This window comes from Oncorhynchus keta, chromosome 7, assembly GCF_023373465.1.
Source record: "Oncorhynchus keta strain PuntledgeMale-10-30-2019 chromosome 7, Oket_V2, whole genome shotgun sequence".
Taxonomy (NCBI): domain Eukaryota; kingdom Metazoa; phylum Chordata; class Actinopteri; order Salmoniformes; family Salmonidae; genus Oncorhynchus; species Oncorhynchus keta.
The window spans coordinates 18244539-18272327 of NC_068427.1; the positions used below are offsets into that span (position 1 = coordinate 18244539).

Sequence of the window (27789 nt, forward strand, 5' to 3'; positions counted from 1 at the left end):
TGCCAAAACTATAGTTTGTTAACAAGAAATTTGTGGAGTGATTGAAATACAAGTTTTAATGACTTCAACCTAAGTGTATGTAAACTTCCGACTTCAACTGTACATGTGTATGTGTAGCATGAGACAACATCGGGATCATATCAAGGATAGGGTCACAATTTAATTAATAAATACCACTTGGAAGCTTGATGATGACTTGATCATTTGAATCAGCTGTGTAAGTGCTAACGCAAAAACAAAAATGTGCACCCCTTTGAATCCCCAGGACCAGGACTGAGAAACCCTGCTCTTCATTGGGACATCTTAATCTGCAGACAGGCTTTCACAGCTCTCTGTATCTGAGGGCAGAAAACCTCAAAAGAAATATACTACACAAAAGTGGCTTCTCTATCCAGAATAGCCTTCAATCTCAATTTGACAGCTGGGCCGGCTATCCTTTCACCCTCCTCCAAAAAATACAAATGTTTGCCATTATCAAGAGTGGCACTGGGGCTAAAACAATATTCTACATAGTGTGGGAGGACTGCACCTAAAAAGCCTGGAGACTCCTGACCAAAAGATGAGGAGTCAGTGGTAGGGTTCACATAAAGTTGCAGCACAGCAAGATTCTCAGTAGACAGGGGGCATGGGATGTCAGGAACAATGACCCCATTGTCAGTGTTTCCAGATTCCAGATTATTCTCCTGATAAAACAGGTCCCCCAGCTGCTGAATCTGGAATACTCAAAAGAAACAAATCTGTATTAGTGACAATAGATTTGGCAGCAACGGGGGCTTGATCATCCAGTGAAAATGGCTGAGTGTTGATGTGGTGTAAATCTGAAAATTAGCAGCTGACATTTTAAGGGTTTTTTAATTAATGCATGTGAGACAGGTTTCATGTACAACAAGACAGGCAGAGAGGAAGAGAGAAAAAGAACACAGAACAGTTTAATTACCTCTGGTTATGGACAGTTTTGCCAGCAATAAAGCTTCCATGGCCTGTTCCTCGGACAGTGAACATACATCTGGCAATATCTACATTTTCGACCCCTTTATCAGCTCGCACTCTGAAAGTAAAGAAAATAGCTTTTTTGTAAATATGAAAACAATAACTGACATATGACCGTTCAATGAAAAGCAGCAGATGTCATTTTCAGGTTACGTCAACACAGCCCAGAAAGCTGAACACCAGACTGGTATTGTGGTTGTTCATTGGGTGAAGGGAAGTATGCAATATGCATACAAAATAATATACTTATCTTACTTGAAAATCCATCTATACCGCCAAAGATACAATGTTGTATCTTGAAAAAAAGCATGGGAATTAAAAGTAAACTGTTTAACCTATTAACCTGCTTCATTATTTATCTATTACCAGTTGATGATGAACAACTCCAATTTCATACATCATTAAAAATGTGTCAACGAATAAGTAGGAATAAAAAAGTTTAAATAGCTTCTTAGATTTGATGGAGACATTATACATACCTTATCAATTTATGATGTGTATCAATGTGGACTAGAGACAGGGGAGCAGGAACAGAGTATTTTTGCCAAACAATTAATTGAAGCTGGATCATTCTGGCAACGATACCTGCACCATCTACACGCTGCAAAGACTCCCTAACTCTCGCCATTGTAGACGATGGCCCATTGCTCTGAGACCTCCTTTGACCATTCTAAAGCCCCCATGGGACATCCTTGCCTTAATGGCCCTGACTTTCTGTTCTAACTCTTCATCTGACATATCAGAATAGCATTCCCTGACAGACATATTGTGTACTTTCGTCCGTCTGTAAAAAAAAAGCTAACCATTACACTGTCATGAAATATGATTATATATCGACTATGAAACAAATAGGACATGGCCTGCTTATGAGTTGCAATGAAAGAAAGGTAGATGAATTCAACTGAAAATGGCAAGAACAGGCATTCGTAGCTAAATGTTTTTGGTTAGCTTGAGAATAATAATTGCATGATTTATAATTCTACGGTATGTATGTATGTATATATATATGTAATATAGTAGAATGTTATGAACCAACACTGAATCACAGGAGCAAACTACTAGCTATGTATATGTTGGACAGAAGAACGCACAGGGCTGCTTACCTGAGATGCCATCATCAGACAGTCCTTCGGAGGTGTCCACTATGACTTCCTCTATGTCGGAAAGAAAGGCTGAACAGTAATAGTTGTAGCCAAACTGGCACTCAAAAAAAATGCCAAAATGGAGGGTGGTTGATAGCGAAATTAAGTTTTGTTTTCAAATACATCTTTTGTTCTCTAATATTTTTTTTAAATAAAATGCATAACGTTTTGCGCTCTACTACAAAATATTTGAATGCAAAAACATTTTGGACCTTGAAGCCTCGTTTTTGCTTTCAGAACAATTATTTTTGATAGAATTTGTTTTTTTAAAGTTGCTTTCAGAAATTTTTTATGATTGAAAATAAAAAGTTTTGCTCTCAACAAAAATACATTAATTTGTTGCAAGTTGGGGAGGGGGCTCATGTCTGAACAATAGACTATTCAAACTTTACTAAATAATTGTCTAATAGCCGAGCTCCAGATGAAGTCGGAAGTTAACTTCTTGCGTCGAGCCATCCCGGATCCGGTATCGTGACTACAGACTCAAGCTCATTACCATAACGTAACGTTAACTATTCATGAAAATCGCAAAAGAAATGAAATTAATCTATTTGCTCTCAAGCTTAGCCTTTTGTTAACAACACTGTCATCTCAGATTTTCAAAATATGCTTCTCAACCATTGCAAAACAAGCATTTGTGTAACAGTATTGATGGCTAACGTAGCATTTAGCGTAGCATTTAGCGTTAGCATTCAGCATGCAACATTTTCCACAAAAACCATAAAAGCATTCAAATAAAATAATTTACCTTTGAAGAACTTCAGATGTTTTCAATGAGGAGACTCTCAGATAGCAAATGTTCAGTTTTTCCTGAAAGATTATTTGTTTAGGACAAATCGCTCCGTTTTCTGCGTCACGTTTAGCTACGAAAAAAACCCTGTATCCAGGATTGTGTAAATCTATCAGCAAGCTCATTAGCATAACACAACGTTAACTATTCACGAAAATCGCAAATGAAATGAAATTAATCTATTTGCTCTCAAGTTTAGCCTTTTGTTAACAACACTGTCATCTCAGATTTTCAAAATATGCTTCTCAACCATTGCAAAACAAGCATTTGTGTAACAGTATTGATGGCTAATGTACCATTTAGCATTAGCATTCAGCATGCAACATTTTCCACAAAAACCATAAAAGCATTCAAATAAAATAATTTACCTTTGAAGAACTTCAGATGTTTTCAATGAGGAGACTATGTTAGATAGCAAATGTTCCGTTTTTACAAAAAAATATTATTTGTGTCGACTCCGTTTTGTTCATCGCGTTTGGGTAAGGAAAAAATAATAATAATAAGTCATTAAAACGCTAACTTTTTCCCAAATGAACTCCATAATATCGACAGAAACATGGCAAACGATGTTTAGAATCAATCCTCAAGGTGTTTTTCACATATCTATCGACGATAAAATCCATCGTGGCAGTTTACTTTCAATTCTGAAGAAATGGAACGCGCATGGATTTACAGATTACGCACACAGGACACCGGGCGGGACACCAGGTAAATGTAGTCTCTTATGGTCAATCTTCCAATGATATGCCTACAAACACGTCACAATGCTGCAGACACCTCGGGGAATATACAGAAAGCGCAGGCTCATTCCTGGCGCATTCACAGCCATATAAGGAGACATTGGAACACAGCGCCTTCAGAATCCGGGGCATTTCCTGTATGAAACTTCATCTTGGTTTTGCCTGTTGCATTAGTTCTGGGGCACGCACCAATAATATCTTTGCAGTTTTGGAGACGTCAGAGTTGTGTCTTTCCAAGGCTGTCAATTCCATGCATAGTCGAGCATCTTTTCGTGACAAAATATTGCGCTTAAAACGGGCACGTCTTTTTATCCAATAATGACACAGCGCCCCCATAGGTTGAAGAGGTTAACATACACTTAGGTTGGAGTCATTAAAACTCGTTTTTCAACCACTCCACACATTTCTTTTTAACAAACTATAGTTTTGGCAAGTCGGTTAGGACATCTACTTTGTGCATGACACAAATCATTTTTCAATCAATTGTTTACAGATGGAGTATTTCACTTATAATTCACTGTATCACAATTCCAGTGGGTTTGCATACACTAAGTTGACTGTGCCTCTAAAAAGCTTGGGAAATTACAGAAAATGATGTCATGGCTTTAGAAGCTTCTGATAGGCTAATTGACATAATTTGAGTCAATTGGAGGTGTACCTGTGGATGTATTACAGGGCCTACCTTCAAACTCAGTGCGTCTTTGCTTGACATCATAGGAAAATCAAAAGAAATCAGCCAAGACCTCAGAAAAACAATTGTAGACTTCTACAAGTCTTTTTAAAAAAAAAAAAATTTAAGCCATACTGCGCTTTGCAACTGCACATGGTGCACATGGGGACAAAGATCGTACTTTATGGAGCAATGTCCTCTGGTCTGATGAAACAAAAATAGAACTGTTTGGCCATAATGACCATCGTTATGTTTGGAGATAAAAGGGGAGGCTTGCAAGCTAAAGAACACCATCCCAACCGTGAAATACGGGGGTGGCAACATCATGTTGTGGGGGAGCTTTGCTGCAGCACTTCACAAAATAGATGGCTTCATGAGGTAGGGAAATTAGGTGGATATATTGAAGCAACATCTCAAGACATCAGTCGGGAAGTTAAAGCTTGGTTGCAAATGAGTCTTCCAAATAGACAATGACCCGAAGCATACTTCCAAAGTTATGGCAAAATGGCTTAAGGACAACAAAGTCAAGGAATTGGAGTGGCCATCACAAAGCCCTGACCTCAATCCCATAGAACAAGGAGACCTACAAACCTGGCCAAAATTCACCCAACTTATTGTCGGAAGCTTGTGGAAGGCTACCTGAAACATTTGACCCAAGTTAAACCATTTAAAGGCAATGCTACCAAATATGAATTGAGTGTATGTAAACTTCTGACCCACTGGGAATGTGATGAAAGAAATAAAAGCTGAAATAAATCACTCTCCACTATTATTCTGACATTTCACATACTTAAAATAAAGTGGTGATCTTAACTAACCTAAGACAGGGAATTTTTACTAGGATTAAATGTCAGGAATTGTGAAAAACTGAGTTTAAATGTATTTGGCTAAGGTGTATGTAAACTTCCGACTTCAACTGTAGGTGTGAAAAATCCCCGTACTATCACAGACCAGATTTGCCCTAACGACCAAGGGGGAGATAGAGCACTGATTATGCTTTTGGGTCCCAATGCACTACTTTGTCTCTAACTGACAAAGAGTGGGCAATATAAACCAAATAATAAACTGATAATTGTGCAAGACTTCAAATGAAACAAGCAGGGAGCTGGTTTCGAACCCTTAACCTTCTTGCCCGAAGTCCAGCGCGCTATTGACTGTGCACCAAAAGCATGCTCAAGCTGCAGAGTCAATAGAGTGCGTCCTCGCGGTAGCCTGCTACTCAATTTAATAAAGTATTGACTTTTCAAATAATTTACCTAACACGTTATGTCGGCTGACAATTTGTTAGCTATGCTGTCCTTACGAACCACATCATTACAGCAGTATGTACCGGTATGTTAGCTATCTACCTAACGTTAGTAGTTATACATCAAACCTGACAGTTTATTAACTATAGGCTATCTAACTACCCAACGTTTATTGACTTGATTATTCCCGTCAATCTTAGCTTAGCTAAAACATGCTTATGCCAAGTCTTACAACTGCACTTTACCTATTGGTATTCATTAAAGTGTTATCAATATTTAATTTACATTGACAATTAACTATTTTGGTAAGGCCATTCGATGTGGTAACCCTTCCTCCTAGACTTACTGTGTAGTGTCAGAGGAACCAGACTGATATGATGCATAATTTATCATAATGAAATTTTTCATTAGGCCTGCTGCCATACTTATTCCATATACATCTGGCAGATTTATTAACTCTATACCAGTTGGTGTTTTCAAGGATCAGTAGCAACTGCTGTAAACATTCTAGGCCGTAATTACAAAGCTGCACTCTCTAACCCAATAACTCTAAGATCCAGGTGATTTGTGGTTTGCAATATAACTTGGACACAAGATTTTAAGTAATATTCAATGCAACAAAGCAGCTATTGTCGTTATCATCTAGGTTTGGATATTTACCAAATTATTGGTGACAAGTCTGTTCCATCTACAATAATAATCTACCTACAAGATCATAAGGTTCTTTATTGCATTCATAATGAGGTTTTTCTATGAGGTCATGGATATTAGAATGTCTTGTTTTCATTCCAACATAATTTCACTCAATATATTCAGATATCTTTGCAGGAATGTAACACAATATGAAGTCTTTTAATCTATTACAACTCAGTTTTTAGCTGTACAATCCATGAGGCTATACAATGCTTTCCCATTAAAATGATTTACACAAAAGGGCAGTTCGAGGGTAACAGAATTACGCTGACTCTCAGATTTCACTTCAAATTTTAACAAACAAAAACCATTGATTTCAAAGTTTAACAAAACACACAACAAATGATTTATATACATGAGATGACTAACAGGGGGCGCTGTGTATTGAAGTGTGACGCTCAACTTCTCCTCTGTGTTGGTGCCCTGGCTACCATGCTGTGAACAGTGCGAACCCAAACCCGTGCACATGCGCAGATACTGTGTGTGAATGTGTGAGAGAACAAAGTCTTGCATATCGGTCATCTCTATATCTGCAGTGCTGCTTGTGGCAATGTAATTTCACAAAGTTTACCTTTAAAATATCAATCTTAGATAGGTTTAATGTTACTGTCCCCACTATAACATCAAAAATGCTTACGGTGCATTCAGAAAGTTCAGACCCCTCCAAATTTTGTTAAGTTACAGCCTTATTCTAAAATGTATAGAATATTTTCTTCCACTCATCAATCTACACACAATACCTCATAATGACAAAGTGAAAACAGGTTTTTAGAAACGTTTTCAAGTATATAAAAAACGAAAATACCTTATTTACACAAGTATTCTGACTCTTTGCTATGAGACTAGAAATTGAGCTCAAGTGCATTCTGTTTCCATTGATCATCCTTGAGATGCTTCTACATCTTCATTGGAGTCCACCTGTGGTAAATTCAATTGATTGGACATTATTTGAAAAGGCACATAACTGTCTATATAAGGACTCACAGTTGACAGTGCATGTCAGAGCAAAAACCAAGCTATGAGGTGGAAGAAATTGTCCGTAGAGCTCCGAGACAGGATTGTGTCGAGGCACAGATCTGGGGAAGGATACTAAAAAATGTCTGCAGCATTGAAGGTCCCCAAGAACACAGTGGCCTTAATCATTCTTAACTGGAAGAAGTTTGGAACTACCAAGACTCAAACTAGAGTTGGCCACCCGGCCAAACTGAGCCATCGGGGGAGAAGGGCCAAGAACCCGGTGGTCACTCAGAGCTCCAGAGTTCCTCTGTGGTGATGAGAGAACCTTCCAGAAAAACAACCATCTTTGCGGCAATCCACAAATCAGGCGTTATGGTAGAGTGGCCAGACGGAAGCCATTCCTCAGTAAAAGGCACATGACAGCCCGCTTGGAGTTTGCCAAAAGTCACCTAAAGGACTCTCAGACCATGTGAAACAATATTCTCTAGTCTGATGATACCAAGATTGACCTCTTTTGCCTGAATGCCAAGCGTCACGTCTGGAGGAAACCTGGCACCATCCCTACGGTGAAGTATGGTGGTAGCAGCATCATGTTGTGGGGATGATTTTCAGCGACAGGGATTGGGAGACAAGTCAGGAACAAGGCAAAGATCAACGGAGCAAAGTACAGAGAGATCCTTGATTTCCTTGAGTGGCCCAGCCAGACCCCGGACTTGAACCCGATCAAAAATCTCAGGAGAGACATGAAAATAGCTGTGCAGCTACGCTCCCCATCTTACCTGACAGAACTTGAGAGGATCTGCAGAGAAGAATGGGAGAAACTCCCCAAATACAGGTGTGCCAAGCTTGTAGCATCATACCCAAGAAGACTCAAGGTGGTAATTGCTGCCAAAGGTGCATCAACAAAGTACTGCGTAAAGGGTCTGAAAACTTATGTAAATGTGATATCAGTTTATGATTTTTAATAAATTTGAAAACATTTCTAAAACCATGTTTTTGATTTGTCAATATGGGGTATTGTGTGTAGATTGATAAGGGGATTTGTTTTTTTTCCTATTAAGAATAAGGCTGTAACGTAACAAAATGTGTAAGAGGTCTGAATACTTTCTGAATGCACTGTTAATACCTGTAATGTTGTATTTGGAACATTTAACTGAAATACTGTAGAATTCCATTCATTCCTATGGAGGACTGCTTCTTCTGGGGAGTGCCAATATTGGCTTCAAAGCCTTTCCTTGGCCAATACATAGCATCATTAATCCAGGGTGTGTATACATCTTTGCACACAAATCTATGCAGAACGATTTATTTGAACAATTGATTTGAATTGTGCAGATGCAGTTTCATAACATAATTTTTGTAAAATCTTCCTGTTTTTTGTGTCATTTTCCATAAACTCAGTTAAATATCTCCTCTGAATGTCTGCAGAAAGATTGGGGTGTCAGCTCTGACATGACACCTTGACTTTGAAAAAAGTATCTTCTGGTAATTGAAATACAGTAAGTAAAAATAATATACATCCGGTAACAGAATTACGGAACAAGAATTACATCATGGGTCCCTGATCTGTACCATACAGAAATGCATAATTATGGATGTAAAGATCATTCTTTTCATGGTAATGTATCCTGAATAGATACACAAAGGTAGAAATATGCAATATGTTCCTTTGCATATTTGGGTATTATTCTACACACATGCTAGTATTCTAATGAACTCCGCCCCCAAACAAGACCACATTTGGTTGGACTGGACCAAATCTGAACCAATCATAGACGTCTATGTTTCACTAGTTTGGACGTCACAGTACAGCACAGTAGGGTTCAGTACAGTTCAGCACCGTACAGTACAATACATTATACTGTACTCTATTCTTGTGTGCAATATTATACCGTACTATACTCTACTTATCTCTACTGTTTGGTACTGTACTATTCTCTACTTTTCTCAATATACTGTACTGTCCAAACTTGTGAAACATACATGTAGACTTACATTATTGGTTCAGATTTGGTCCAGCCGGGCGTACTGATCCAATTTCAACTACTTTTCAAAGTCCATGGACATCCGTGGTCGGTTCGTCCTCAGTGGTTGAGGATGCTTGTTTCAATAAATGGAAAGCAGGTGGTAGGTGACAGTGAGAGGTAAAATTAACAGAAGAGAGAGAGTGAGAGTGAGAGAGAGAGAGAGAGAGAGAGAGAGAGAGAGAGAGAGAGAGAGAGAGAGAGTCCGGACTGTTATCACAGTCTTGCATTGACCACCAGATGATAGAAAGAGAAAGAAAACAGTTATGAGCTGAACATAACAGCATGCCAGTGGAAAGGAGTATAGTAGCAGGTGACCCAACTGTGGTATCAAATCAAATTGTATTTGTCACATGCGCCAAATACAACAGATGTAGACCGTACAGTGAAATGCTTAATTACAAGCCTTTAACTTCTCTAGGGTAGGGGGCAGCATTTGGAATTTTGGATGAAATGCATGCCCAAGTTAAACTGCATCCTACTCAAGCACCAAAGATAGGATAGATTTGGATAGAAAACACCCTAAAGTTTCCAAAACTGTTAAAATAATGTCTGTGAGTATAACAGAACTGATTTGGCAGGCGAAAACCTGAGAAAAATCCATTCAGGAAGTAGGATTTTTTGTTTGTTTTTGTAGTTTTCTATTCAATGCCATTAGAGTATCCATTTTATTTATTCGTTATTTTACCAGGTAAGTTGACTGACAACACGTTCTCATTTGCAGCAACAACCTGGGGAATAGTTACAGGGAAGAGGAGGGGGATAAATGAGCCAATTGTAAACTGGGGATTATTAGGTGACCGTGATGGTTTGAGGGCCAGATTGGTAATTTAGCCAGGATACTGGGGTTAACACCCCTACTCTTACGATAAGTGCCATGGGATCTTTAATGACCTCAGAGAGTCAGGACACCCATTTAACGTGCCATCTGAAAGACAGCACCCTACACAGGGCAGTGTCCCCAATCACTGCCATGGGGCAAACATTTTAGACCAGAGGAAAGAATGCCTCCTACTGGCCCTCCAACACCACTTCCAGCAGCATCTGGTCTCCCATTCAGGACCAACCCTGCTTAGCTTCAGAAGCAAGCCAGCAGTGGTATGCAGGACTCAAAGTGCAGTTCCTATGCAGTTCCTATGCCTTCCACTAGATGTCAACAGTCTTTAGAAATTGTTTCAGGCTTGTATTCTGAAAAATGAGTGTGTAAGAGCAGTCTGAATAAGTGGACCCTGCCATGTCACAGAGCTTTTTCATGCGCGCGACTGGGAGAGTGCCTTTCTTCTTTACCTTTTATATTGACAACGTTATTGTCCGGTTGAAATATTATCGATTATTTGGGCTAAAAACAACCTGAGGATTGAATATAAACATCGTTTGACATGTTTCTATGAACTTTACAGATACAATTTGGATTTTTTTGTCTGCCTGTTGTGACTGTGCTTGAGCCTGTGGATTACTGAAGAAAAAACGCGCAAAAAAAAACAGAGGTTTCCGGATATAAAGAGAGACTTCGTCAAACAAAAGGAACATTACTTGAATAAATTAATGTCTTCTGAGTGCAAACATATGAAGATCATCAAAGGTAAGTGATTCATTTTATCTCTCTTTTTGACTTGTGTAACTCTTCTACTTGGCTGGTTACTGCTTGTAATGATTTGTCTGCTGGGCTATGTTCTCAAATAATTGTAAGGTATGCTTTCGCCGTAAAGCATTTTTTAAATCTGACACCGTGGTTGGATTCACAAGAAGTTCATCTTTAAACCTATGTCAAATAGTTGTATCTTTTCTGAATTTTTATAATGAGTATTTCTGTATTTGAATTTGGCGCTCTGCAATCTCACTGGAGGTTGGCCAGGTGGGGCGCTAGCGTCCAGCCTACCCTAGAGAGGTTAACAATGCAGGTTTAAGAAAATCCCTAAAAAAAGTAAGGGATGAGAATAACAAATAATGAAAGGGCAGCAGTAAATAACAATAGTGGGGCTATATACAGGGGGTACTGGTACGGAGTCAATGTGTCAAAGTGCGGGGTGTCAAGGTAATTAGTTACCTTGACACCGATTAATTAGTTAATTACATAATTAATTAGTTAATTATGTAAGTGTAGGTACAGTTATTAAAGTGGCTATGCAAAGATAAGTTAATAAGCAGCATTGAGGGGGGGGGCAATGCAAATAGTCTGGGTAGCCATTTGATTAGCTGTTCAGGAGTCTTTCGGCTTGGGGGTAGAAGCTGTTTAGAAGCCTCTTGGACCGAGACTTGACGCTCCAGTACCGCTTGCCGTGCGGTAGCAGAGAGAACAGTCTATGACTAGGGTGGCTGGAGTCTTTAGGGCTTTCCCCTGTCACAGCTTGGTACAGAGGTCCTGGATGGCATGAAACTTTGTTCCGGTGATGTACTGGGCCGTACGCACTACCCTCTTTAGTGCCTTGCAGTCGGAGGACGAGCAGTTGCCATACCAGGCAGTGATGCAACCCGTCAGGATGCTCTCGATGATGCAGCTGTAAAACCTTTTCAGGATCTGAGGACCCATGCCAAATATTTTCAGTCTCCTGAGGGGGACAAGGTTTTGTCGTGCCCTCTTCACGACTGTCTTGGTGTGCTTGGACCATGTTAGTTTGTTAGTGATGTAGACGCCAAGTAACTTGAAGCTCTCAACCTGCTCCACTACAGCCGGTCGATGAAAATAGGGGTGTGCTAGGTCCTCCTTTTCCTGTAGTCCACAATCATCTCCTTTGTCTTGATCACGTTGAGGGAGAGGTTGTTGTCCTTGCACCACACTGTCAGGTCTCTGACCTCCTCCCTATAGGCGGTCTCATCGTTGTCGGTGATCAGGCCTATCACTGTTGTGTTATCAGCAAACTTAATAATGGTGTTGGAGTCGTGTCTGGCCGTGCAGTCATGAGTGAACAGGGAAAACAGCAGGAAACTGAGAACATACCCCTGAGGGACCCCCGTGTTGAGGATCAGTGTGGCGGATGTGTTGTTACTTACCCTTACCACCTGGGGGCGGCCCATCAGAGAGTCCAGGATCCAGTTGCAGAGGGAGGTGTTTAGTCCCAGGGTTCTTAGCTTAGTGATTTGCTTTGAGGGCACCATGGTCTTGAACACTTAGCCGTAGTCAATGAATAGCATTCTCACATAGGTGTTCCTTTTGTCCAGGTGTGAAAAGGCAGTGTGGTGTGCAATGGAGATTGCATTATCTGTGGATCTGTTAGTGCGGTATGCAAACTGGAGTGGGTCTAGGGTTTCTGGGATAATGGTGTTGATGTGAGCCATGACCAGCCTTTCAAAAGATTTCATGGCTGCAGACGTGAGTGCTACGGGTCGGTAGTCATTTAGGTAGGTTACCTTAGTGTTCTTGGGCACAGGGACTATGGAAGTCTGCTTGAAACATGTTGGTATTCCTGACTCAGACAGAGAGAGGTTGAAAATGTCAGTGAAGACACTTGCCAGTTGGTCAGCGCATGCTCGGAGTACACGTCCTGATAATCCGTCTGGCCCAGCAGCCTTGTGAATGTTGGTATTGCTCACATTGGCTGTGGAGAGCGTGATCCAGAACAGCTGATGCTCTCTTGCATGTTTCAGTGTCACTTGCCTCAAAGCGAGCATTGAAGTTATTTAGCTCGTCTGGTAGGCTCGTGTCACTGGGCAGCTCGCGGCTGTGCTTCCCTTTGTAGTCTGTAATAGTTTGCAAGCCCTGCCACATCCGAAATGCATTGGAGCCGGTGTAGTACGATTTGAACTTAGTCCTGTATTGACGCTTTCCCTGTTTTATGGTCTGTCTTAGGGCATAGTGGGATTTCCTGTAAGCTTCCGGGTTAGAGTCCCGCTCCTTGAAAGTGGAAGCTCTACCCTTTAGCTCATGGCTTGTGGTTGGGGTATGTACAGTACGTACAGTCACTGTAGGGACGACATCCTCGATGCACAGTTACTGATGTGGTGTACTCCTCAATTCCATTGGAAGCATCCCGGAACATATTCCAGTCTGTGCTACCAAAACAATCCTGTAGTTTAGCATCTGCTTCATCTGACCACTTTTTTTATAGACCGAGTCACTGGTGCTTCCTGCTTTAATTTTTGCTCGTAAGCAGGAATTAGGAGGATAGAGTTATGTTCAGATTTGGAGGGCGAGAGCTTTGTACGTGTCTCTGTGTGTGGAGTAAAGGTGGTCTAGAATCTTTCCTCTCTGGTTGCACATTTAACATGCTGATAGAAATTAGATAAAACTGATTAAAACTGATTTCCCTGCATTAAAGTCCCCGGCCACTAGGACCGCAGCCTCTGGATGAGCGTTTTTCTGTTTGGTTATGGCGGAATACAGCTCAGGTTTGTGACGATTTCCCATTGTAGCCAATTCAATTGAAGTAACCCTGTTAGTTTAATCACTTAGTAGTTCATAAACAAACTTGTTATCAGTAAAAACACTATAACTAGTCGGTAGGTCTACCTTTTCTTGTTACTTCTGTGAACTTTCTTTATCCTCCCTCCTCATGAAGGAGAGAAATTAAAAAATATCTTAAAGATATGTGGGTGTTTGGTAATGGAATTACAAGGCACATTCAATGTTTCTTAAACATAAAGAAGGCAAATAATGTATCCAAAACTAAATATAAAAGTGTTGATATTAGTTGGCCTGGGTGTTTACTTCAACATTACTGTGCGAATACATTTTTTTAGCAAAATACCCATTTTCCATCTGTTTGACAAGAAAACTAAGGCTTTACTTATTCAACATTTTTGGGATGGAAAATGGTTGAAGAATCCATATACACTAAACAAAAATAAAACACAATATGTATAGTGATGGTCCCATGTTTCAGGAACTGAAATAAATGATCCCCAAAATGTTCCACAGGCACAAAAAGCAAATGTCTCTCAAATTGCGTGCACAAATTTGTTTACATCCGTGTTAGTGAGCATTTCTCCTTTGCCAAGACAATCTATTCACCTGACAAGTGTGGCATATCAAGAAGCTGATTAAACAACATGATTATTACACAGATGCACTTTGTGCTGAGGAAAATAAAAGGCCACTCTAAAATGTGCAGTTTTGTCACACAACACAATTCCACAGATGTCTCAAGTTGAGGTAGCGGGCAATTGGCATGCTGACTGCAGGAATGTCCACCAGAGATGTTGCCAGAGAATTTCATGTTCATTTCTCTACCATAAGACACATCCAACGTTGTTTTAGGCCTCACAACCGCAGACCACGTATAACCAACCCAAGACCTCCACATCCGGCTTCTTCACCTGCAGGATTGTCTGAGACCAGCCACCCGGACAGTTGGTGAAACTGTGGGTTTGCAAAACCGAAGAATTTCTACACAAACTGTCAGAAACCATCTCAGAGAAGCTCATCTGCGTGCTCGTCGTCCTCACCAGGGTCTTGACCTGACTGTAATTCGGAGTCGTAACCAACTTCAGGCCCATTGTTGTGCTATTCATCCACCGCCATCACCTTATGTTTCAGCATGATAATGCACAGCCCCTTGTCACAAAGATCTGTACACAAGTCCTGGAAGCTGGAAATGTCCCAGTTCTTCCATTGCCGCCATACTCATTTGACATGTTTGGGATGCTCTGGATCCACGTGTACAACAGTGTGTTCCAGTTCCCGCCAATATCCAGCAACTTCGCACAGCCATTGAAGAGGACTGGGACAGCATTACCCAGGCCACAATTAACAGCCTGATCAATTCTATGTGAAGGAGATGTGCCGCACTGCATGAGGCAAATCGTGGTCACACCAGATACTGATTGGTTTTCTAATCCACGCCCCTACTTTGTTTTTTCAGGTATTTGTGACTAACAGATGTATATCTATATTCCCAGTCACGTGAATCCATAGATCAGGCCTTAATGCATTTATTTCAATTGACTGATTTCCTTATATCAACTGTAACTCTGTAAAAATGTTGAAATTGTTGGATGTTTATTCAGTGTACACTACAGGTTAAACATTTTGGAACATCTACTCATTCACAGGTTTTTTTCAAAATGTTACTATTTTCTACATTGTAGAGTAATAATGAAAACATCAAAACTATGAAATAACACATATGGAATCATGTGTTAACCAAAGAAATGTTAAGACATGAAGGTCAGTCAATAAGGAACATTTCAAGAATTTTCTTGAAGAAGTTTCTTCAAGTACAGTCACAAAAACCAGCCAGCGCTATGATGAACCTGGCTCTCATGAGGACCGCCACAGGAATGGAATACCAGAGTTACCTCTGCTGCAGAGGATAAGTTCATTAGAGTTACCAGCCTCAGAAAATGCAGCCCAAATAAATGCTTCACAGTGTTCAAGTAAAAGATGCATCTCACCATCAACTGTTCAGAAGAGACTGTGAATCAGGCCTCCATGGTCAAATTGCTGCAAAGAAACCACTACTAAAGGACACCAATAAGAAGAAGAGACTTGTTTGGGCCAAGAAACACGAGCAATGGACATTAGACCGGTGGAAATGTGTCCTTTGGTCTGGAGTCCAAATTGGAGATTTTAGGTTACAACCGCCATGTCTTTGTGAGACTCAGTGTGGGTGAACGGATGATATCTGCATGTGTATTTCCCACCGTAAAACTGGAGGTGTGATGGTGTGGGGGTGATTTATTTAGAATTCCCACTTAACCAGCATGGCTACCACAGAAATCTGCAGCGATACGACATCCCATCTGGTTTGGGTTTAGTGGGACTATCATTTGTTTTTCAACAGGACAATGACCCAACACACCTCCAGGATGTGTAACGGCTATTTTATCAAGAAGGAGAGTGATGGAGTGCTGCATCAGATGACATGGCCTCCACAATCCCCCGATCTCAACCAAATTGAGATGGTTTGGGATGAGTCAGCATACAGTTGCTCAGCATACAGCTCAGCATACAGTTGAAGTCAGAAGTTTACATACACCTTAGCCAAATACATTTAAACTCAGTTTTTCACAATTCCTGACATTTAATCCTAGTAAAAACTTCCCTGTCTTAGGTCAGTTAGGATCACCAAATTATTTTAGGAATGTGAAATGTCAGAATAATAGTAGAGAGAATGATTTATTTCATCTTTTATTTCTTTCATCACATTCCAAGTGGGTCAGCTGTTTACATACACTCAATTAGAATTTGGCAGGACTGCCTTTAAATTGTTTAACTTGGGTCAAATGTTTTGGGTAGCCTTCCACAAGTTTCCCACAATAAATTGGGTGAATTTTGGCCCATTCCTCCTGACAGAGCTCGTGGAACTGAGTCAGGTTTGCAGGGCTCCTTGCTCGCACACACTTTCAGTTCTGCGCACAAATGTTCTATAGGATGGAGGTCAGGGATATGTGATCTCCACTCCAATACCTTGACTTTGTTGTCCTTAAGCCATTTGCCACAACTTTGAAAGTATGCTTGGGGTCATTGTCCATTTGGAAGACCCATTTGCAACCAAGCTTTAACTTTCTGACTGATGTCTTGAGATGTTGCTTCAATATATCCACATAATTTTCCTCCATCATGAAGCCATCTATTTTGTGAAGGGTACCAGTCCCTCCTGCAGTAAAGCACCCCCACAACATGATGCTGTCACCCCGTGCGTAACGGTTGGGATGATGTTCTTCGGCTTGCAGGCCTCCCCCTTTTTCCTCCAAACATAACGATGGTCATTATGGCCAAACAGTTCTATTTTTGTTCCATCAGACGAGAGGACATTTCTACAAAAAATACGATCTTTGTCCCCATGCAAACCGTAGTCTGGCTTCTTTATGGCGGGTTTGAAGCGGTGGCTTCATCCTTGCTGAGCAGCCTTCCAGGTTTTGTCGATATAGGACTCGTTTTACTGTGGATGAAGATACTTTTGCACCCATTTCCTCCGGGATCTTCACAAGGTCCTTTGCTGTTGTTCTGTGATTGATTTGCACTTTTCGCACCAAAGTACGCTCATCTCTAGGAGACAGAACGCATCTTCTTCCTGAGTGGTATGACGGCTGCATGGTCCCATGGTGTTTATACTCGCATACTATTGTTTGTACAAATGAACGTGGTACCTTCAGGCATTTGGAAATTGCTCCCAAGGATGAACCATACTTGTGGAGGTCTACATTTGGCTGATTTCTTTTGATTTTCCCATGATGTCAAGCAAAGAGGCACTGAGTTTGAAGGTAGGCCTTGAAATACACCCACAGGTACACCTCCAATTGACTCAAATGATGTCACTTAGCCTATCATTTTATTGAATTTTCCAAGCTGTTTAAAGGCATAGTCAACTTAGTGTATGTAAACTTCTGACCCACTGGAATTGTAATACAGTGAATTATAAGTGAAATAATCTGTCTGTAAACAATTGTTGGAAAAATGACTTGTGTCATGCACAAAGTAGATGTCCTAACTGACTTGACAAAACTATAGTTTGTAAACAAGAAATTTGTGGAGTGGTTGAAAAACAAGTTTTAATACTCCAACCTAAGTGTATGTAAACTTCCGACATCAACTGTATGTGGGAACTCCTTCAAGACTGTTGGAAAAGCATTCCAGATGAAGCTGGTTGAGAGAATGCCAGTGTGCAAAGCTGTCATCAAGGCAAAGGGTGGCTATTTGAAGAATCTCAAATATAAAATATATTTGGATTTGTTTAACACTTTTTTGTTACTACATGATTCCATGTGTGTTATTTCATAGTGTTGATGTCTTCAGTATTATTCTACAATGTAGAAAATAGTCAAAATAAAGACAAACCCTTGTGTTCTAAGTAGGTGTTATAAAACTTTAATTTCTCAAAATTATAGACTCATAGCTTTCATTTGAAAGTTTGACATGTTCATATGAACTTTATATGTTAGTGGGTCCTTTTACATGGAAATGCACAGAAGTCGAAAAACACAGAAAATGCAAATTGAATGTTAAAATACATTCTAATGTGTGCCTGGGAGTTGAGCAGTATTTACATTTTCTTTTATACTGTAGGCCTTTTAATTCTGTAGCTCGGGTGTTCCAAATATATTTCCAGTTTGACACATTGTGTGATTAACAAAGGGTCCCATCACAGCTTGAAAAGCCTTTATTCAATAACAACAATACCCGTCTGCCTGAAAAATTAAGACAAATACTTTGCACGCACCGAAGGGGGACTACAACAGGACCTAATCACTTTCCACCATCTCATTTGCAAGGGGCTATAATTAATTGAGATGTGTAATAAGTGCAGAGAAGATTTATTAACTCATTGCTTCTGTGAAATTCAAAGCTTTGACATTTAAGGTAGTCAATTTCCAAGTCAGGCAAGACAAAAATAAAAATGACCTCGGCTTCGGTGACTCACTCCTGCCACACTATGTGCTGCATTAAAGGACAGACAATTCAGACATTGAAATGTCATTATCATGTAGTTTGCACATAGACATGATATGAATTATTAGCATGTGTGAGAGATATGCACAGGTTCTCCATTGATCGTCCATTACCTTTTGCCTAATTGGTTGTTTTCGTGTGATAAGGATGAGGCCACAAGTAAATTCTGATGAATAGTAGTGTTACACGCTATACCAAAACATTTTTTTAAAGTTTGGTACTAGAATTTTGGTTACGTTTGGTACTTCTGTCAAATGTGTCTCATGTGATTGAGAGGATCAAGTCTGTATCAGTGCAGCCACTTTATAGCGTGAAGAGCAAAGTGCCTGCTCCACTTACTTACTCATTGCTAGAGCTGTCTGGGCTACATTGTTAGCTACCCATTCACGCTGCACAGAAGTTAACACACTTGAAGGATGCAACATGGCATGTAGGAATGTTGAAACTGTTCGTTACTGTTTGCAAAATAATGTCCGTACGGGCTAGAAGACTATTACAATGGAAGATGACACCGGTGTCACGCATTGGTCTTAGTATTTTGTGTTTTCGTTATATATTTGGTCAGGCCAGGGTGTGACATGGGTTTATTTTGTTGTGTTTCGTATTGGGGTTTTGTAGGCATTGGGATTGCGGCTGAGTAGGGGTGTCTAGTATAGGCTTGGCTGCCTGAGGCGGTTCTCAATCAGAGTCAGGTGATTGTCGTTGTCTCTGATTGGGAACCATATTTAGGTAGCCTAGGTTTCACTGTGTGTTTTGTGGGTGATTGTTCCTGTCTCTGTGTTTGTTGTCACAAGATAGGCTGTATAGGTTTTCGCGTTTGTTGTTTTTGTATATATTTAGTTATTTCATGTATCATTTATTTTCATTAAAGAACATGAGTAACCACCACGCCGCATTTTGGTCCAACTCTCTTTCAACAGACTAACGCTGTTACAACCGGTAGTGTACAGCTTTAAATGTAGGCTAACTTTCCTTGGTAATATATGCAAAATTTGCTGATTTGAAAGCTGATTGTCACCAAAAATTATTCATTCACTTTGTCTCCTTCGCCAACAACTCATTCACTTCTTTGTCTCCTGACTGGTTTCCACTACATTCCATAGCCACAAAGTCATATCCCACAGCCACATTCTGCCTTGCAAATGAGTCATTACTTTCTTAAAGAGAATGTTTAGAAAATAAGAGATTGCTTCTCCTATGTAAATGTTGTTGATCAGTACAATAAAATAATAATATGTTCTTCTAGCAGCCAATAAATAATTACTAAATGGAAGGGAATAATTCCTAAATGTGATCTGTAGCACCATGAAATCAACTCAAACAAGCTCAATAACTCAATGCATGCACACACTTCTATTGAATAATATGCATTCACCTATTTTGTGAATAGACCTAGGCTACATCTTGAATTACAGTTACACAGTCTCAAAATGTTTTACATAACAATGTTAAATGTAATGATATTGAACAGAGCAGTAGCTGAGTTTATCTGTCTGGATCAAGTGCCAATCTGTGACTGTGGATGATACACCTTTTTTTTGTTTGTGGTATCGTTTCGGTATACAGTATCGTGATACTAAATCTGGCATCCAAGTCCAAATTCAATAGAATGCAGCAGTAAGTGCTAGAGAAGCAGCTCCCAGGCAAGCTGTTTGAAGATTAACGGAGTGATGGAGATCTCAGTGACAGTGAAAAATAGGCAGCATCAGCTGATAGTAATGATGTTATCAGTCACTCTGAGTATGGTCTCTGACTCAGACAGACACATGAAGTGTCTGAACGAGAATGAACTGAACGAGAATGCTGAGTTCACCGAGGAGAATACTGTTGTTGATATAAAGTCGGGCCAATGGAAATGCTCAACCTTGACACAATGGCTAACATGCTGACCACACCGCTCATATCGTGTTGAAAAACAGGTGTTGAAAAACAGGTATGTGTCAATTCATTTTGCAATCATTGCACCCACGCTGCACGCAAGTGTCAACGAGCGTCTGTGTAGCCAGGCGCTAAAATAGAACTTGGTTCTACTTGTGATGCTCGACGCGCTGCAAGTCCTGCCTCTCCCATCTCCTCATTGGTTTTTAGCAGCATATACCCTCGTGGGTGATTGAAAGATGAACTGAGGTCACACTCCAGTCCAGTTGGTTGTGGTAATGCACCTTAAAGTTGGTTGCCAACCTCCATATAAAGTCCAAAGAAGAATAAGAAGCCTGAAGGAGAAGAGATTACTAGAAACAAACTTGGTTTACCGTTTATCTGTGGATTAATTGTCGGAGAAGAGGACCTTGTGCATTTCAGGGAAAATAAAAACCAAATGTTTATATCCCAGGACAATTTAGTTAGAAACAGCAAGCTATCTAGCTAATTTGCCATAAATTATTAATGCTTTTTGACCTGTCCCCAAATTAATATAATTGGTTCAGAGTTTGTTTTGATATTTCAACCTGCTGGTCCTGATCGCGTCTGGTGTGGGTGGACAAAATCAACTTGTGCAGTCTGGTCAACATGTAAGTACCAAAACTTAGGCTTGGGCGGTACACCATATATACTGTATACCAGGGTATTTGGAAATAGCCACGGGATGGTTTGTCAATACCATCAATACTGTTGAAACTATTTCTTTGAAGTTTTTCAATACATTTGAATATTTGTAGAGTTAGGTTCTAAACAACAGGGTAAAAACTGACGGACAACTATGAAAAGCTCAAACCAAGTTTATTCACCCAATGGGTCAGACAGCTGAACAGACAAAGACATGTTCCCACCAGCACAAGTATATATACCCCATTTTAGGTGAAGTCTCCTCCCTCCCTCTAAACATTACACGGTGGCCCACGCGCGCTGCTGGTTTGGGTTCCGTGTAACAATATTTCAAGTTTAGAAGTCAGAACCCACCAGTAGCTACAGGGTTTGTAGCTAACGGGTCTGAATACTTATGTAAATGTGATATTTCAGTTCTCATATTTTTATACATTTGCAAAAAAATCTAAAAAGCAGTTTATGATTTGTCATTATGGGATATTGTGTGTAGATTGATGAGGGTGATTTTTTTTATAGCTATTTTAAAATAAAGCTGTAACGTAAGAAAATGTGGAAAAAGTCAAGGGGTCTGGATACTTATGTTCAACTTTATGAGCTGGATTGCCTGTCTTTCCAATTAATTTATTCTCATTTACATATTTAGGTAGCAGCTACTAGCGTTGCACAATTCTGGGAACTTTCAATAAATCCTTTCCAGAAATCCTGTTTGGAAGATTCCAGATTTCCTGCTTATGTCCTCCTGATTCCAGGTTTCCTCCAACTGGGATTTCAGGAAAACCAGGGAATTTATTGAAAGTTCACGGAATTTTGCAAACCTAGCAGCTATCATGGATATTCACTATTACTTGTGCTAATTTTGTTAGCATTCTGGTAATAGCCTCCCATTAGGCTTTTTCTGCGTTTTTTGGTGTCCCCTTGTATACTAAGACGGTAATACCGTATATCCCGATATGACAGTAGGACTGTATGACGATATGCAAATCTGGATACTGCCCAACCCTAAAAACGTATCAATTAGTCACTGTCTAAAATGACATTTTGAAGACAATTATTGCCAGACACAGCATTCTCTAACATTTAAAACATCAGAAAAAAATGTGATGAATCAAATTACTAAAAAACATTTAGGCTAGTCAAGACTAAGATCTAGGAAGCAAGAGAATGAAAATGACAACTTTGAGTTAACCTATATGCCTATGATCAAATCTGCACACTCAACTGTTGAATAACTCTACCAAACCTGTGTCAACCTAAATCACTGTGATTATCATCCCTCTACTGCACTTCAAACAAGTGCCATTGCAGACAGCAACACACAACTGACTGACAGCGCTTGACTTGTTTCAAGTGCATCCTTCACAGAGCTCAGCATTAATCAGAACGGTATAATTCAGTGGAACGTTCCTAAACCCAGCAAAATCATGCTGCGGTGACACACTGTAGCCTACATGTCAGTTCAGGGAGTTTTAGCTGAATAAGATTGGGTTTTTTGTCGCCTTGCTTATATTATGACCTTAATTTAATTCTGAATTTACTGTGTACAATAAAAGCCTAAAGGCATCACACATGGCATTAAGACTGACTAAAATGTGTGTTAACAAAATGGAACGTGATGAGATGAACAAAAGCATCTTCTGAGATCTTAGAACAGTAACAGGGCTTGGGAAATAGTCGGTAGCACTTTACCAAAACAAGTTCATCACAATGGAAACATTGTTTTCCCAGATACGGTAGGCTATATGCTGTAGATATCCTTGTTTCTCAGGTAATGGGCAATGTGTAGCACACACTGTTTGGGAGTTGGAGATATTTCCTAATAAACCAGTCAATCAATTCATCAAACGACCACAGAGACAGTACAATACTATTTCAGTGATCAAAATCTACATCAACATAAATTATGTATGAGACATGGCAGGTGAATAGGACACAGACAGCATCCAACAGTACTTGTACCATGTGAAATATGCCAACAAAGACATGCTTACGCTAACCACATGTCCTCTAGTCTAGTGGACAGAGTTAAATCTGACAATAAAAGCCAAAACCTGTTCTATCTGAGAGGGAAATGACTGCATGTCATTTCCATTCAGACCTCCTCTTTTGCTCTAAGGTGAAAACTGCAGTGCCCAAAGTATTTGTGCAATCTCTACACTGTCCAACCACCGGATGAGTGATCCAATTATATGACAAAATACTTCCCCATGGAGGAAATTGTCCAACGCATTGACCAGCAAGTAGCAATAGGCTTGTGAAGTGAAGGCACCATGGTGAACAGTGTGAAAAATAAAGCTTGCTGAGTGACAACGATTATTAACGGGACATCTGCAAACAGAAATATCACCATTATTGAAAACGGGTCCTAGTAACGGTAGTAGTAGACTAGTAGTAACAGCAATAATATTTTATTAATCAGCTGTGGAATGTTTAATTTGGATGGCAATGACATGTGTGTTATCTGAAAGTCTGAAAAATCGATAAACAAATGCTTTTAAGCAGTATATCAGAGTGAAAATGACCATGTAATAACAGAGTTATAACTGGTCTCTATAAACTGCAGCAATGAAAATAAAAAACAACTGAAACACTGAGCTGGTGTCTTGATTTATATGCATGCAGTTGTGGCACATAATTCCAATTAACAAATTGGCAATGCTGCCTTCTCGTGACGTTATGTCTCCCAGTAGTCAAACTTTCAATTCTACTTGCACTTGACGATCCCCGCATCCGTGTTGAAGCATAATAACCTGTCTGTCCACACGCTGTGCAAAGTTTCATGACAACATCACCGTGCAAAACGTGGATGTGGTTAACATAGAATGGCCTAAAATAAATGTAGACATGTTGCAGTTGCAAGAAGTTAATCATTATTCTTCACTAGGCTGCGCGAAAGTGTTTTGAACAGTAAACAACAAAAAGGTTAAACAAACATGATGCGACTAAGCATCCGAACACAAAACTGTTGAAAAGTGTTAGCCAAAGATGCATGAAAAATATCAACTCACTTACCTAACAACACGATACTTATCAGGCTGTCCGGTAAAATGGTCCTCGGCGATATCACATCAACACACTCTCATTCCGTCCTCTCATCTCCTCAACACAGAGCTGCTGGTAAAAGTTAGTGACGTCACGGACTCGGGTTAACGTTGCTGTTCTGGAATTGCCAGCAAGCTGCACATTTAAAGTGACAGATCATGGGTTCGTGACCAAATTGACATACTTCTGGACATCAAGTGCCACCTTTCAGGGTAATTTGCAGCTGAATTTTTTTAATCATCAACTGACAAATTGCAACTAAATTGCAGGTATTAGTCATTATAATTCGTACAGGCCATGTTTGTATAAGTCAATACATTATATATTTCGAACCAGACAAGTGATTGTGTAGAAATGTAAGCAAGATTTTAAATTATTATTTTTTGCTCAAATATTATATCTGTTTCAGCTTTTTGCGGTCAATTTGCAGTCTACAAATCATTTCTAATTATGGTCCAGATACCCGACCATTCTCTCAATAAAAAAAATCGTCCCATGGCTGGATCTAGAACAAACTAATTTAACTTTATCTCACCTTTATCCCAAGGTCTCTATCTGTCATGTTCTGACCTTAGTTATTTTGTTATGTCTTTGTTTTAGTATGGTCAGGGTGTGAGTTGGGTGGGTTGTCTATGTTAGACTTTCTATTATTTGCTATTTCTGTGTTTGGCCTGGTATGGTTCTCAATCAGAGGCAGCTGTCAATCGTTGTCCCTGATTGAGAACCATATTTAGGAGCCTGTTTTCTATTGTGTTTCGTGGGTAATTATTTTCTGTTTTCTGTTGTGTGTCTGCACCAGCCAGAACTGTTTTCGGTCGTACTCTTTGTTAGTTTTGTTATTTCCGTGTTCATTTAATAAATATGGACACATACCACGCTGCACCTTGGTCCTCACCTTCTTCCACCAACAACGGCCGTTACCCTGTCACAGATTAAACACATATCTGGGGAATCTGTGGGGTTTACATGTTTTTATTATTATTAAGAGAGTAGGGCCATGGGATGGGATTATTTCAGAGTTCCTGATCCTTTAGGTTTATGGCTTAGATTTTTTTTCTGGAAATTGCACCCTTTTATCTCCTATTGTTTTTAACACATCCATTGCAATTCAACATTGCATTTCAACAAGAGGAAATGTACATGTGGAAACTTTCGATTGGTGAAATTAAGAAGAGTGCGGAAAAGAACCGCTCAAGATATCCATCACCATCACAGCTCATCACACCAACATTCAAAAGAAGACTCGCACAAAATATCTCTGAAATGTTGATGGCAGAAATGTTCAGGTGAGACTATGAAAGTCCATCAGCAGGGACATTGCTTACATTTGGATGAGTTTTCAGATACACAGTGAGGGAAAAAAGTATTTGATTCCCCTCTAGATTTTGTTTGTTTCCCACTGACAAAGAAATGATCAGTCTATAATTTTAATGGTAGGTTTATTTGAACAGTGAGAGACAGAATAACAACAACAAAAATCCAGAAAAACCCATGTAAAAAATGTTATAAATTGATTTGCATTTTAATGAGGGAAAAAAGTATTTGACACCTCTGCAAAACATGACTTGGTGGCAAAACCCTTGTTGGCAATCACAGAGGTCAGATGTTTCTTGTAGTTGGCCACCAGGTTTGCACACATGTCAGGGGGGATTTTGTCCCACTCCTCTTTGCAGATCTTCTCCAAGTCATTAAGGTTTCGAGGATGACGTTTGGCAACTCGAAACCTTCAGCTCCCTCCACAGATGTTCTATGGGATTAAGGTCTGGAGACTGCCTGGGCCACTCCAGGACCTTAATGTGCTTCTTCTTGAGCCACTCCTTTGTTGCCTTGGCCATGTGTTTTGTCATTCTCAAGCTCTCTGCAGGTCATTCACTAGGTCCCCCCGTGTGGTTCTGGGATTTTTGCTCACTGTTCTTGTGATCATTTTGACCCCACAGGGTGAGATCTTGCGTGGAGCCCCAGATCGAGGGAGTTTATCAAGTGGTCTTGTATGTCTTCCATTTCCTAATAATTGCTCCCACAGTTGATTTCTTCAAACCAAGCTGCTTACCTATTGCAGATTCAGTCTTCCCAGCCTGGTGCAGGTCTACAATTTGTTTCTGGTGTCCTTTGACAGCTCTTTGGTCTTGGCCATAGTAGAGTTTGGAGTGTGACTGTTTGAGGTTGTGGACAGGTGTCTTTTGTACTGATAACAAGTTCAAACAGGTGCCATTAATACAGGTAACGAGTGGAGGACAGAGGAGCCTCTTAAAGAAGAAGTTACAGGTCTGTGAGAAGCAGAAATACTTATTTTCCACCATAATTAGCAAATTAACTTCATTCAAACTCCTACAATGTGATTTTCTGGATTTTTTTTCTCATTTTGTCTGTCATAGTTGAAGTGTAGCTATGATGAAAATTACAGGCCTCTCTCATCTTTTTAAGTGGGAGACTTTGCACAATTGGAAGGTGACTAAATACTTTTTTGCCCCACTGTATATGTGCTTTCTTGAGCAGGGGGACCGAGCGGGCGCTGCAGGATTTCAGTCCTTCACGGCGTACTGTGTTTCCAATTGTTTTCTTGGTGACTATGGGCCCAGCTGCTTTGAGATCATTGACAAGATCCTCCCGTGTAGTTCTGGGCTGATTCCTCACCATTCTCATGATCATTGCAACCACGAGGTGAGATCTTGCATGGAGTCGCAGGTCGAGGGAGATTGACCGTTCTTTTGTGTTTCTTCCATTTGCGAATAATCGCAACAACTGTTGTCACCTTCTCACCAAGCTGCTTGGTGATGGTCTTGTAGCCCATTCCAGCCTTGTGTAGGTCTACACTCTTGTCCCTGACATCCTTGGAGAGCTCTTTGGTCTTGGCCATGGTGGAGAGTTTGGAATCTGATTGATTGATTGCTTCTGTGGACAGGTGTCTTTTATACAGGTAACAAGCTGAGATTAGGAGCACTCCCTTTAAGAGTGTGCTCCTAATATCAGCTCGTTACCTGTATAAAACACACCTGGGAGCCAGAAATATTTTTGATTGAGATGGGGTCAAATACTTATTTCACACATTAAAATTCTAATCAATTTATAACATTTTTGACATGCGTTTTTCTGGATTTCTTTGTTGTTATTCTGTCTCTCACTGTTCAAATAAACCTACCATTAAAATGACAGACTGATAATTTCTTTGTCAGTGGGCAAACGTACGAAATCAGCAGGGGATCAAATACTTTTTTTCCTCACTGTTCGTAAAAAAAGTTTTTTTTGCCACAGATGCTGAGAGCAGAGGTCTGTTCCCCGTTGTTTATTATGAGGGAGGAAGGTGGATGGTAACCTTGTTGTGAACGAGGTTAGGTGGAAGGGGGTATCCCATAAATGTTGACTTAATACTCAAATACACCTAAAGAAACTCTGACTGCTGCAAACTTGTAAGGCTGGTTGTGATCCTTACAGTTTTGTTTGTCTGTTATTCATTGGATGTAGACGACATCAGCCTGGTTCAAAATCACTGTTAGCTGAGGAGATTTTAATCTTGGTTTAAAGTGCATCATATATTAGGTTTGATTTCGCTCAGCTTAGTGTTGTATAATGTAATAAGACCATCCAGTTAGCGTTGATGAACCAAGAGAGCCTTCACAATACACTT

General features: G+C 40.0%; 1 long non-coding RNA gene across 1 annotated transcript; it reads right to left on the bottom strand.

The window, feature by feature from the left end:
* Positions 1-140: 140 nt before the first annotated feature.
* On the bottom strand, positions 141-24234 carry LOC118386113 (uncharacterized). The gene is made up of 3 exons (XR_004826157.2): positions 24135-24234; positions 938-1048; positions 141-713 (listed from the first exon to the last, which is right to left on the bottom strand). It is a non-coding gene; the product is annotated as an uncharacterized LOC118386113 (long non-coding RNA).
* Between the last annotated feature and the right edge of the window lie 3555 nt (positions 24235-27789).